General features: G+C 37.2%; 1 long non-coding RNA gene across 8 annotated transcripts in view; it reads left to right on the top strand.

Moving 5' to 3' along the window:
- LOC138835397 (uncharacterized) overlaps window positions 1-13,821 on the top strand; it is a 47,025-nt gene that overhangs the window by 13,611 nt on the left and 19,593 nt on the right. For 4 of the 8 annotated variants that reach the window (XR_011374580.1, XR_011374584.1, XR_011374586.1 and 1 more), the window contains 6 exons: window positions 2,182-2,383; window positions 2,643-2,782; window positions 2,877-3,026; window positions 7,552-7,634; window positions 8,459-8,598; window positions 9,585-9,687. This is a non-coding gene — a long non-coding RNA (uncharacterized lncRNA). The remainder of the gene's footprint in view (window positions 1-2,181; window positions 2,384-2,642; window positions 2,783-2,876; window positions 3,027-7,551; window positions 7,635-8,458; window positions 8,599-9,584; window positions 9,688-13,821) is intronic. The other 4 variants (XR_011374581.1, XR_011374585.1, XR_011374587.1 and 1 more) reach the window with 4 other exon arrangements.

Here is a 13,821-nt window from a genome sequence, read left to right as displayed (position 1 = left end):
AAATGGGGTGATTATAATTTTGTACTATATTGTAATATGCTGTATATAATATGGTTATGTCAGTGTGTTTTACAAAGCCAAAATTAAGGTATTAACAGAAGTAGTGAAGTAGTATAATGAACCACATCTCTCAGCTAACATGAAGACTTAACTATCTTTTAGGACTTAACTCTTGGTTAACCTTCCTCTCTACCCTATCACTTCCCTTCACCTGGCTTCTGCCATGTAACAAATTACCCAAATCCTAGCAGTTTAAAACAACTATTTGCTCATAATTTTATGAATCAGAAATTCAAGACAGGTATTATTTAATACTTTAGTGAGTTTCTAGACAATGGCTATCAGATATTTTCTGGGCTACATCATCTGAAAGCTTTGTCAGCATAGATGTACATAATGGAGCGTTTGAGGTTCTGGATCACTAATGCTGGCTGATACACACTGTGATGACTGAAAGCCCTATGTGTAATCATCTAAAGACTTATTTACTCACAGTGTAGTATCTGTGCTGAACTAGACAGAGATCATTCTTTTATCTAAACTATTACCATAGGGGCCCTCCAGCTGAGGTGGGGAACAACTAATGCCTTTTGTTTGCTGTTCATTTTAGTACAAGGTCTCAATTATTTCTAGTTTCTCAGCTTTTTGTGCACCTGGGACTATAGGAACACCCCTACCATGTTAGGCTCAATCCAGTTTTTTGGTGTGTGTGTGTGTGTGTGTTTATGTGTTTGTGTGTGTGTGGGGGGGGGGTATGTTGGTCTTAGAGATTAATCTCAGACCTTGGGCACTGTCCCTCAACTATTTTGGTCAGGACTAGTGCTCTACCACTTGAATCACAGCTCTACATCCAGCCATTTGGTGGTTAATTGGAGATCAGGTTCTTACAGACTGGGCTGGTTTAGAATGTTGATCCTTAGATTTCAGTCTCCTAAGTAGCTAAGATTACAAGTTTGAGCTACTGGTGCCTGGTTCCCTTTGGCATGTTTGTGTGGGGCATTAGTGGAAGGGGGTGTAGAGTGGGGTGAGGCAGGGGAGTAGGAGGGCAAGGATGGTAAGGGGAAACAAAGGAGGAGGCAACAATGCTTGATAAGAAACATACTCATTACCTTTACCTTGCTCATGTAATTGTAACCCCTCTGTACAGTATTTTCACAAAAAAAAAACTTATTAATAGCCGGGTGCTGGTGGCTCAGACCTGTAATCCTAGCTACTCAGGAGGCTGAGATCTGAGGATCGCGGTTCAAAGCCAGCCCGGGCAAGAGGGACCGTGAGACTCCTATCTCCAATAAACCACCAGAAAACCAGAAGTGGCTCTGTAGCTCAAGTGGTAGAGTGCTCGCCTTGAGCTGAAGAGCTGAGGGACAGCGCCCAGGCCCAGAGTTCAAGCCCCACGACTGACAAAAAAAAATTAATAAAAGAATTCTTTTTAATCATTCTATAATATGATCTTATGTTCATTGTAGCCAATCCCCATTTGCACATAGGCAAATAGACAGCTGTCTATTGGTTCCTCCATAGTACAGCATTTATACAGGGTTGTACTTCATGGCTGTAAGCACATTCCACTGATGAGAAACCAGTCTTCACCTTATTTCTTTTTTTTTTAATTTAATTTAATTTTATTTGTGAACATACTATACAGAGGGGTTACAATTACATGGGCAGGATAATGCGCACATTTCTTACCAAGCATTGCAGCCTCCTCCTTTGTTTACCCTTCACATCCCTTCCCAGCCTCCCCCTCCCCCCATTCCCAATTCTTCCCCTCCCCTCCCCCCCACCCCTGCACCGACATTGTAAAGCTCATTTTCGACATGACAATTTGTACTTCTCATTGTTGCAACAGGTCCACCTGTATCCTTAAACGACTTGTTTTTCCCCATCTCCTTCACAAGTTATACTGACATCAAATATAGTGAAAGCAGGGGTTATACTGTGGGGGAGGGACATACAAAGCAACAAGGAAATAATATTATAAATGCGTTAGAAACACATGCATGAAAGAAAAAAAACATTAAAATACATATCTAAGGGTTCATTTTCCTAACATCACTTTATCTGATCTTTTCTGCTTGACTCATATATATATTATATATTGCAAATAAGGGAAACCATGGGACTTCACATTATTTCTTAACACACTTTTCCTCTGACCTATTTTGTCCTCTCTCCTTAAAGGAAACTGGCAGTCCTTTTTCTGGCAAAAGTCGTGCCCTTGCTCCTGACTCATGGCTTCTCTATCGACTGGGGAATAGGCAAAACTGAGTTCACCTTAGAGAAGCCTGGATAGTGAAGCACAACAAGGAAAGGATTTCTTACTTATGTTTTGTGTTGGATTTTGTGTAGCTGTCCTCCAGCTATGCAAGTATCATGAGAAAAGGTATTTCTTTTTTTGTTACTGAAGTTTTATTATGTTTTGAATATAATTGCTGTAAAAGATGCAGGAGGCATGGTCCTTCCTCCTTCAAATACTGCCTGCTCAGCCTCCACACATTCCCTGGCTGTAGAGTTGTTCAGTGTTGAGGATAACTGAAAAAGATATTTCTGATCTGAAGGTATTACATTGGACTACTGATGTTTCTTTTTTATTTGTTGTTGGTTGTGGGGCCTGAACTCTGGGCCTGGGTGTTGTCCTTCAGCTCTTCAGCTTGAGTGGCTTGAGCCACAGCACCACTTCCAGCTTTTTTCTGCTTATGTGGTGCTGATGAGATGAAACCAGGGACTCATGCATGCAAGGCAAACACTCTACCACTGAGTCAACTTCCCAGACCTATTCAAGGTACTTGAAAACACTACTGGAAAACTATAGAAGGTATCTGTGAACATTCTATTCCTTTGTGAATCACCTAACCCATTAGGTTTTCTGTAATTAGTCATAGCATTCTTCAGAGCAAGAAGGAAGATGTGATACTTAACTGTGCCTACCCATAAGAGGTTGCTATTGGGAAGTTTCTTGGGTCTCCTGTTTGGTCTTCTGGGAACACTTTTTCACCAACTTGTTCTTAGACTGTGGATCTGAATAGGTGAGTACCTTCTTTTCCTTCCTTGCTGTGTAACAATGTCAGTCATGTGGGTTGTGTGATATTTTTTTGTGCCTCTTATTTCTTTCTTTCTTTAGTACCATTATTGGGGCTTGAACTAAGGATTGGAAAAGTGTCCCTGAGGTTGTTTGTGTGTGTGTGTGTGTGTGTGTGTGTGTGTGTGTGTGTGTGTGTGTGTGTGTGTGTGTGATGTCTAGTTCTCTACCACATGAGGCTTTGAGTAGCTAGGACCATAGGCATGAGCTACCAGCATAGTGTCTCTTTTCCATACAAAACTTTACAGCTCACAAGACTAGAAATAACCTTTGTCTTGGTCATCATTGTTTCTTTAGCCCTTAGCAGAGGCTATGTATATAAAACTGCCTAAAATAATTTGTTAATTGAATTGTGAATGAATAGCTCTCATTTAGTGGTAGCTTATTTGTTTTATTATTTTAACACTGGAATATTTTTCACTATATCAATACTCAGTATAGAATAGTTAAAGAGTGTGTCAGGATATGAGTATAGCAAAGGAACTTCCAAGTTGAATAATTCTAAAGTAATCTGGATTTGAGGTGATTACACAAAGAATAATACAGTATCCCTAATGGTATAGAAGGGCCAGAAAACAGCAAAACAAAAATTTCATGCCTTCTACAATATGCACCAGTCATGTTTTAAGAACTTCTGATGAAGAATAACCAATGTTTGATTTAAAGGCAATTGATTGATTTTTTATTAATAAGTTTTGTTTTTACTGTGAAAATACCATACCAGAGGGGTTACAATTACATGAGCATGGTAATGAGTACATTTCTTATCAAGCATTTACCTCAAGATAAGGACTTAAATTGTTTTTCTTTCTTGCTATTGTTTCTAACATATTTATAAGATGATTGATTTCTAGTTTAGTCTGCCAGTTATAATTTTTTAAAAGCTCCAGAAGCCATTTCAGTTATATATTAATTTCCTTCAAGAATTTTCTACTTTACCTCATTGTTTTTCATATCCAGCTTGGCTTTATAATTAAACTTTATTTTGGGGCCTATTGGCTTTATGCCTAATAAACTTGAAGCACTTTTTATATATCTATGTGAACTTCAACATAGATTTCCTTTTTTCCCCCTCACAGAACTCTGGTGCCTAGACAAATCATGCTAAACAACTTGAAATACATTTTTATCATCTAATCTTTTCTTTTTACTGTGAAAATACTGTACAGAGGGGTTACAATTACATGGGCAAGACAATGAGTACATTTCTTATCAAGTATTGTAGCCTCCTCCTTTGTTTCCCCTTCCCATCCCTTCCCATCCTCCCCCCATCCCCCACCCAATGCTCCCTGCTACCCCCCTGCACCAAAGTTGTAAAGTTCCTTTTCGACATAATTACTTGTACATCTCACTGTTGCAATGGGTCCACCTGTATCCCTATTTAAATGATTTGTTTTTATCCTTTCCCTCCACAAATTATACCGACATCAAATACAGTGAAAGCAGGGGTTATACTATGGGGGAGGGGGACATACAAAGCAACAAAGAAATAATCTTATAAATGTGTTAGAAACAATCGCATGAAAGAAAAAAAACATTTGAATACATATCTTAGGGTTCATTTCCCTAACATCACCTTAATCGACCTTTTCTGCGTGACTCAGACATATACTAGGTATTGCAAATAAGGGATACCATGGGACCTATGTTTCTTTGGGCCTGGCTTACTTCACATAATATAATTTTTTTCCAAGTTTTTCCATTTCCTAACAAATGGGGCAATGTTGTTCTTTCTGCTGGAGGCATAGAATTCCATTGTGTATATATACCACATTTTCTTGATCCATTCATCTACTGTGGTGCATCTGGGTTGGTTCCATATCTTAGCTATAGTAAATAATGCTGCAATAAACATAGTTGTGCTGGTAGCTTTAGTGTGGTCTTGTTTGTAAACATTTGGTTAAATGCCCAAAAGTGAGATTGCTGGGTCATAGGGGAGCTCTATGTGGAGTCTTTTGAGGAACCTCCATACTACTTGCCAAAGTGGTTGAACAAGTTTACAATCCCACCAACAATGCAGTAACGTAATCTTTTCAACATCATAACAATCCTGGTGATTTTTCCAAGTTCTTAGACAGTAACCTACAATTTGACTCTTATTGGCTTTCAATCTATTAGTTTGATTTGTGGATTATAGAGTCATACTTGATATATGTTAAAATCTCAGTTTGTAGAGCTTTCTGTCCAACTAAAATGACTAGAGTTATTTAAGAATCATTCTAGAAAACCAAGTACAGGGATTATGTAATGGAACAACATCCTAAAACATTTTTAACAATGGAAATATGATTTAACTGCATCAAAAATTATTTAACATTATAGAAAAAAACAGAAGTAAGCAAAAGAGTAACTCCTAAATCAGTTATTCTTATTTTAAAGGGGATTAAATTGAGGTTGGAAGCTTGGATTAGTTGGTAGAGCCAATGAGCGAAAGCAGAATATACTGATTTAGAGTTCCAGTCTTGGACATAAAATTAAAAGAAATCAAAGGGATTTGACAACTTAGACAAATTCACCATATAAACAATGAAAAATCACTAGATTTTTTTTAGTGTATCAATTTAGAACCAATTTATAAAGACTGGGTATTGTGTGACAAATTTGTTTGATTTGCTTAACATAGAACAACAATGGATTTTTAACTTTCAATAGATATGTTTTTCTATGCCTTCAACATGATGTATATATTTAAAAGGGCTGTTTACCAGGTCTTTTTACAAAGACTGTCAGGATGAAGTGAGTGTAGTCATTCAAGAAACAAAAGCAAACATGGCCCATTTTCCAATGGTTTTAGAAAAAAAATACAAAGCTCATAACAAAGTTATGCACAACTCCTACATTGGAGAAGAATCAAGATAATTCATAAATATTTATGCTCTACATAATTCAGACTGAAATATTTAATACTACCCAGAAATATTTGTAGTTTAAATTAAAAGTCTGATTTCCCTTTTTCTTTTACTTTGCTCTAAGAATGAACTGAGTAATAAATACATGGAAGTTTTTGGAAAAAAATAGATATAAGTATGTATTTTTATGGGTCTGACTTTTCCATATGCAGTGCAAGAATCCTAAGACCCACCAGCTTAGGAGAAATGGGATCTGTAAGGATCCCATCCAGACAAGTCAGTTGATCTTCTTTCTCCTCTATAGAAGGTTCTGTATACGAACTTCTGAGAGAGTACATAGACTGAGAAGATCTTTCGTTACAAAATATAAGGCAATGTAGTCAGAAAAAACAACTTTTTCCTTCTATTTCATTCCTTTATCATTTCTACCCCAGATGGCTCCCTCATCTATTTATGAACTTGCTACTGAGATAATAAATAAGAATACAAAAGTGGAGCATGTGTTTATTTGAATTTCTTTTCTGTATTTTTAAAAATATTTTTGCTCTCTGAAAGCTTATCTGGATTAGATGTATATAATGGTGCAGTTTTATTACTGGTCATGCATTTTAGGTGCTACATGCTGTGATAATTCAGGCCAAATCTTCACAGATCGAAAGGCTTCATTACTCTCATGTGTGGTCCCTGGACTGGAACAATTAAAGACAAGGACTGGTACCTGTACTGCCTCCATGAAGCCTCTTTACCCTGCCAGTTGGGGAGCTACTAATGCTTTTTTGTTTGCTGTTTGTCTGGCTTATGTTATATTTGGCTAGGCTTATGTTCCTGGGCTCAAGTAATTCTTTCTGCCTCTAATTTTTTAATAGCCTAGATTACAGACATACCCTACCATGCCATACCCCACGCAATTATGATGCATCCCATCTTGGGGTCAATGTGGCAAACCCCATTCTGATACTTGGCCCCAAGAGAGACTACTTACTGGTTCTATATATGCATATAGCTTTTCTGTACACATTACAAAAAAGATATGATGTATGATAGCATTTGTAACATTTCTTGTCATGTTTTGGAGTTCCTGCAGTGCAGCATGTATCAGTGGCTTGTCCCATGATGCTGCTGAGCTTGTGCCACTGATGAGAAGCCACACTCTTCTAAGTCTTACTAAAATACATTTTTCACCCTAAAGTGAATGGGCAATTTCTTTTTGGCAAAATTCCTGCTGATTCTCCGGTTTCATGGCTCTTCCACCCACTTGTCCAAAACTGAACCTACTCTAGAGAGGCTAGACCTTTGAAAACTATGGGGAGAAGCTTCCTTGCTAACAGCAAGTGCAGATAAATGTCTTCTAGCTTACTGAATATTGTCTTATCTCATTATGTCTATAGACCTCCAGCTGCTCCAGGACAGTATAAAAAAGACATCCCTCACCTGAGGTTATAACATGGGATACTCAGGGTTCTTGATCACTACTAGGAAACAAGGCTCTCTGAGACCAATCCATTCCTTTGTGACTCACCTAACTCCTCAGAGATAAAGGGTTTAGACCAAAAGCATCTTTAGAGGAAACAGGAAAGTGCTGATATTCAACTCTACCTATCTAAAGGAAGTTGTTATTCACAGGCTTCCTGGGTTCCTGTAAACTTTCCTTGTCTGTTGGGAAAACTTTTTGTATCAGCTTGCCCTTCAATTGTGGACTTGAATAGGTGAGTACAATTGCTTTGCACCTTGTGGAATTAATGCTATTCTTTACTTGTTTTGTGTGGTAATTGTCTAATGACCCTTTTCTGTAGAAGACTTACAGTTTATAAGACTAGATATAATGTTTTTGCTCAACACTATATCTCTAGCTCTCAGCTCGGCCCAATAGTTCATTCTTGCAATCCTAGCCACTCTGGAGTCTGAGATCCGAGAATTACAATTTAAAGCCAGACTGAGCAGGAAAGCCTGTGAGACCCTTATATCTAATTAACTTATGTAAAAGTCAGAAGTGGCTCAAGTAGTAGAGCTTTAGCTTTAAGCAAAATAGCTCAGGGACAGCACCCAGGCCTGGAATTCAAGCTCCAGTACAGCAGATATACCCATGTCCCCCAACCCACAAAACTGTTCAAAATATATTTGTTAAATGATTAATGAATGAATAGCATTGTATGAGTGATAATTGTTTTATGTTCTTTATTTTGAAAGTGGCATATCATAACTTATATTGATATTCAGTAAAATAATTGAATAATCATTCAGAATAAGAGTAGCAAAATAACTTCCATGATTAGTGATTTCTGAATGTAGCTGTAGGTTGAGGTGATAACACATCTCAAAATGTCCAAAATGGAATTAGGTGAACCAGATGAAGGGAAAGCAAGGCAGCCATTTCTGTCTGTCCTGTCTACCAGTCATTAAAAAAAAAAAAAAAACTTCAAAAGCAAGGCAGCCATTTCTGTCTGTCCTGTCTACCAGTCATTAAAAAAAAACTTCATGAAAAATAATAACCAATTATCATATACCTTTGATGCCTTATTTTTTTATACAGATTGTTTTGAGGTTTGGAGAACTGGGAAGGCATATATTTGACTTAACAGAAAGAAGAAAAGGAAATCTAAGATCACACATCTCTGATTATTCATCTGTAAGATGTACTATTGAATTACATTGTACTGAGAAATCATTCAGGTGAGCAAGAAAACTAGCTAAGTTAGTTCTTAATACTTATGTCTGGGAAGAAAGATGAGACAGATGAGGGAACCATATATGGCCTAAAATTGGGCTCACCTCAGGGGATACATGATACCCCACAGAGAAGATTAGAAAAAAGATAAGAGCAATAGTACCAGAAGATTATGGTTAACAGATCCTAATAAGGTAAGTGAAGTAGTACATAAAGCACCAAGAGAATAGATTTCTAAGATATTGTTTAAAAGCCTGTCCAAATTCTTGAGGACAGAAGAATGGGCAAATTTATAAAGTATTTTGAAGGCATAGTGCTGTAAATTAATATAAAAGTAGGCAATATAAACAGAGTTCTGAATGATTTGCTTGAAATTTGGATCTCTGAAACCTTGGATCTCAAAATCCTTGGGGGTAGGATACACAATTATACCTAGAAAAAGACAATAGATTTCCAAGGAAAATCCTCAAGGAATGGCCAAGAAAAGCCTCAATACTAATAATGTTATTATAATATGATTATATTATATTGTAATATTAATATTAAGTTCTGATATTAATAAAAAATTCTTCTTAAGAGAAAAATGTAAATATAAGCCACGGATTACTGAGGATCTCAACTAACCACCCAATGAGTTTTCATCATTGTGGGAATTCATGGCAGTTAGACGGGAAATAAAACACCCTTGGCTCTGACAACCAAAAAATTTGGAGGTACCATAAAATGACCATGTAATGAGGAACCCTAAGAAATTAGCCATACTTGCAATGATATATGGTCAGACAAATGCATATGTAGCTATACTTGAAGACAGTAAAAAAAACTTTACAAGTAAGTACACAAGAGAGATTAAAAAACTTTACTAATAAGTACATCAGAAATCTCAGTCATTAATGTACACCAGAAGTATGTCATTAATACATTAGCTGCTTGCTATATGATGCATGATACATCACAGATCTTTAAATATTTATTGTAACTATTTTGACAGCACAAGATAACATTCGGACAAAGTTAATTCCATTTCAGAGCCCCATACTCTTCACAGTTACCTCTTCAACTCAAGAGAGAAAACACATCAAACTAAAACCTAGGTAAGTTAAACCTATAGATACGTAGACATGAAGTTAATTGCAGGAAAAATAGAGATAATTTTGAAAGAAATTATCCTCAGGGTAACCAACATACAAACATTTAACATGATGGAAACAGGAACAATTGCTTTTTCCAATCCTGGGTATGGCTCAGCACTTTTGTTCCTTATGAGAAATCTATAAATCCTCCTGCTTATAGTGTCAGCAGAAATAACAGAATAAGGTCATGCTTTTCTACCAGTTTCACAGTGAATAATATGATGCTTTACTTCTGCTTTCTCTTCCTTTTTATCCTTCTGCACACCCATTACACCCTTTCTGCCTACATCTTCCTCCTCCACCTTCTCTTGGGCTACTGAGGATCAAACTCAGGACCTCTCACTTGTGCTAGGCAAATGTTCTACTATCCAGATGTTCTTTTGAAATCATGCATTTGACTTATTCTTATAACTGCTGATAACAAAAAAATCAACTCTAGAAGAAAGACAATAAACTTCAAATCTCATGATGAAGTAGCCAATTGAAGAAATTAGCATTTAAAGGAAAGCTTTACTTTTCAGATAAATATTCTATTTGTATAAGAACATAAGTTCTTTTAAGAGTCAGACTTCTTTTGATGATCATCAAAATTAGAGATGTAAGATAAACATTGCTAAAACTTACTAGTAATAAGTTTTTATTATTGTGAAAATACCATACAGAGGGGTTACAATTACATGAGCAAGGTAATGAGTACAATTCTTTTTTTTGGGTGGGTGGTCCGGTCATGGGGCCTGAACTCTGGGCCTGGCACTGTCCCTCAGCTCTTCAGCTCACGGCTAGTGCTCTACCACTTGAGCCACAGCACCACTTCCGGCTTTATTCTTTTTGTTTATGTGGTGCTGAGTAATCAAACCCAGGGCCTCATGCATGCAAGGCAAGCTCTCTACCACTAAGCCACCTTCTCAGCCCATGAGTACAATTCTTATTAAGCATTGTTGCCTCCACCTTACCATCCCTGCCCTCCCATCCCGTGCTCTCGCACCCCCGCCAAAGTTGTAAGATTCATTTTTCGACATAATGTCTTGTACATAATGTCATTGTAAGAAATTCTAAATCCATAACCACCTTAATCTTTTCCCCCAAACTGAGTCAAATTTTATTGGCTCTACCAGGTAATTATTTAACTGTATTTTCCCATTATGTATTTTAAATTTGAAGGATGTGAATAAGTTGCAAATGAAAAAAAAATGTGCTACTTTCCTATTTTTTATATTGTATCAATTTACTTCTTAATTCTAAACATTGTAGATCTGAGCTTTCAGAGACTGAGCAGCCATAATAACTAGGATAGAACTAAATGTAGAAGGGTTGACCAAGTCAATAGGATACTTCGATGTATTTTGATAGGCTTCAGTTTTTTAATGTGTTGATTCTTTTACTTATAATATTTTCTTAGCCCTTCCCTTATTCGTTCTTGTTTACTTCCTTTGTTTCTTGTTCCCTCTTTAACTCTGCCAAGTTATACTGCTCTATTTTTGATTCTTGATTCCAAAGATCTGGTTTTACTCCATGCCTCAAAATTTTAAGTTGTACAGAATCAATTGCGCAATATTTACTAAAATCTGTTTCATGTATTAGAAGAAGACAGTGGCTGAAAAACACCATTATCTCCTAATGAAACAATACTCTTGTTACAGTCTTTAGACCAATGAGGCTTCTCTTGTATTTCTGAAGACTTGCAGTAAAATAAAAGGGAGATTTCTATTTCACTGGTTTTCAGTGCCCTTGCCATGGTATTTTATTTTATTTTTTTTTTATTTTTGTGAACATACTGTACAGAGGGGTTACAATTACATGCGCAGGATAATTCGTCCATTTCTTATCAAGCATTGCAGCCTCCTCCTTTGTTTACACTTCACATCCCTTCCCAGCCTCCTCCCCACCCTCCAACCCAATCCTCCCACCTCCCACCCCCACACCAACGTTGTAAAGCTCATTTTCGACATGACAACTTGTACTTCTCATTGTTGCAACAGGTCCACCTGTATCCTTAAACGACTTGTTTTTCTCCATCTCCTCCACAAGTTATACTGACATCAAATATAGTGAAAGCAGGGGTTATCCTGTGGGGGAGGGACATACAAAGCAACAAAGAAATAATCTTACAAATGCATTAGAAACAAATGCATGAAAGAAAAAAAACATTAAAATACATATCTAAGGGTTCATTTTCCTAACATCACATTATCTGACCTTTTCCGCTTGACTCATATATATACTAGATATTGCAAATAAGGGAAACCATGGGACCTATGTTTCTTTGTACCTGGCTTGCTTCACTTAATATAATTTTCCCAAGTTTTTCCATTTCCTAACAAATGGGGCAATGTCATTCTTTCTGATGGAGGCATAGAATTCCATTGTTTATATATACCACATTTTCTTGATCTTTTCATCTACTGAGAGACATCTGGGTTGGTTCCATATCTGAGCTATGGTAAATAATGCTGCAATAAACATAGTTGTGCTGGTAGCTTTAGTGTGGTCTTGTTTGTAAACATTTGGGTAAATGCCCAAAAGTGGGATTGCTGGATCATAGGGGAGCTCTATGTGAAGTCTTTTGAGGAACCTCCATACTGCTTTCCAAAGTGGTTGAACAAGTTTACATTCCCACCAACAATGAAGTAAGGATCCCTTCTGTCCACATCCCTTCTAGCATCTGTTGTTGTTAGAGTTCTTGATTTTTGCCATTCTAACTGGAGTGAGGTGGTATCTCAATGTTGTTTGATGTGCATTTCTTTTATGGCTAGGGATGTTGAGCATTTCTTCATGTGTCTATTGGCCATCCTTCTTTCTTCTTCAGAGAAGTTTCTCTTTAAGTCTTTAGCCCACTTATTTATTGGACAGTTGTTTCTTTGAGGATTTGTTGTGGGGGTTTAATTTGTTGAGTTCCAAGTATATTTTAGATATGAGACCCTTGTCTGTTGTATGGCTAGTGAAGACCTTCTCCCAATCGGTGGGCTTTCTATTGATCTTGCTAGCTATGTCCTTTGCCATGCAGAAGCTCTGCAACTTCATGCAATCCCATTTGTCCAAACTTTCTTTGATTTGTTGTGTTTCCAGGTCTCTATTCAGAAAATTTTGGCCTGCTTTCTTCAAGGAAATAGAAGAGGCAATCCAAAAATTCATATGGAACAATAAAAGACCCCGAATAGCAAAAACGCTCCTCAACGGAAAGAACACTGCTGGAGGAATATCAATACTAAATTTCAAACTCTACTATAAAGACATAGTAATCAAAACAGCTTGGTATTGGCATAAGAACAGACCTCAGGACCAATGGAATAGAATTGAAAACCCAGAAATGAACCTACAGACCTATAGCCATCTAATCTTTGAAAAGGGAGCTAAAAAAATAGAATGGAAGAAAGACAGCCTCTTCAGTAAATGTTGCTGGCAAAATTGGTTAACTACTTGTAGAAAACTAAAGCAAGATCCTTATATATCACCCTACACCAGAATCAATTCCAAATGGATCAAAGACCTCGAAGTCAAAGCAGACACTCCGAAAACATTACAGGATGGAATAGGAGAAACCCTAGGTCTCCTTGGCTCATGCCGAAATTTTCTGAATTGCCATGGTATTTTCATGCACTGAAAAACTGCAGAGAACCCATGTCCAGAATTCCTTCCCAGCCAACTCTTGGAAACTTTCACCTTAAAACCAGTGTTCAGATGCCTCAAATATCTATCTTTAAGTCCCCTTTTTCAAAGGATAGTCAATTGAAAGTTGCTATATTATCATCATTTAAAGTATTTTTTCTCTGGAAATACTAGGATTTGAAATCAAGTCTTTGACATTGTAGTCAATTACTCTCTTTTTTTTTTGGTCCGGTTGTGCGGCCTGAACTCTGGGCCTGGGAGCTGTTCCTCAGCTCTTCAGCTCAAGGCTAGCGCTTTACCACTTGAGCCACAGTGCCACTTCCGGATTTTTTTCTTTTTGCTTATGTGGTGCTGAGGAATCGAACCCAGGGCCTCAGGCATGCAAGGCAAGCGCTTTACCACTGAGCCACCTTCCCAGCCCCCTCAATTACTCTCTTATGAGCACAGAAGTGCTTGTGAGTTTTGAGATAAAAATCTCTGGTTTTGGCA

Source organism: Dipodomys merriami, unplaced genomic scaffold, assembly GCF_024711535.1.
Source record: "Dipodomys merriami isolate MVZ:Mamm:240054 unplaced genomic scaffold, mDipMer1.0.p SCAF_236, whole genome shotgun sequence".
In the NCBI taxonomy this organism is placed as follows: domain Eukaryota; kingdom Metazoa; phylum Chordata; class Mammalia; order Rodentia; family Heteromyidae; genus Dipodomys; species Dipodomys merriami.
Note: the sequence above shows the minus strand (reverse complement) of the source record. Positions and strands in the feature narration are given on the sequence as shown.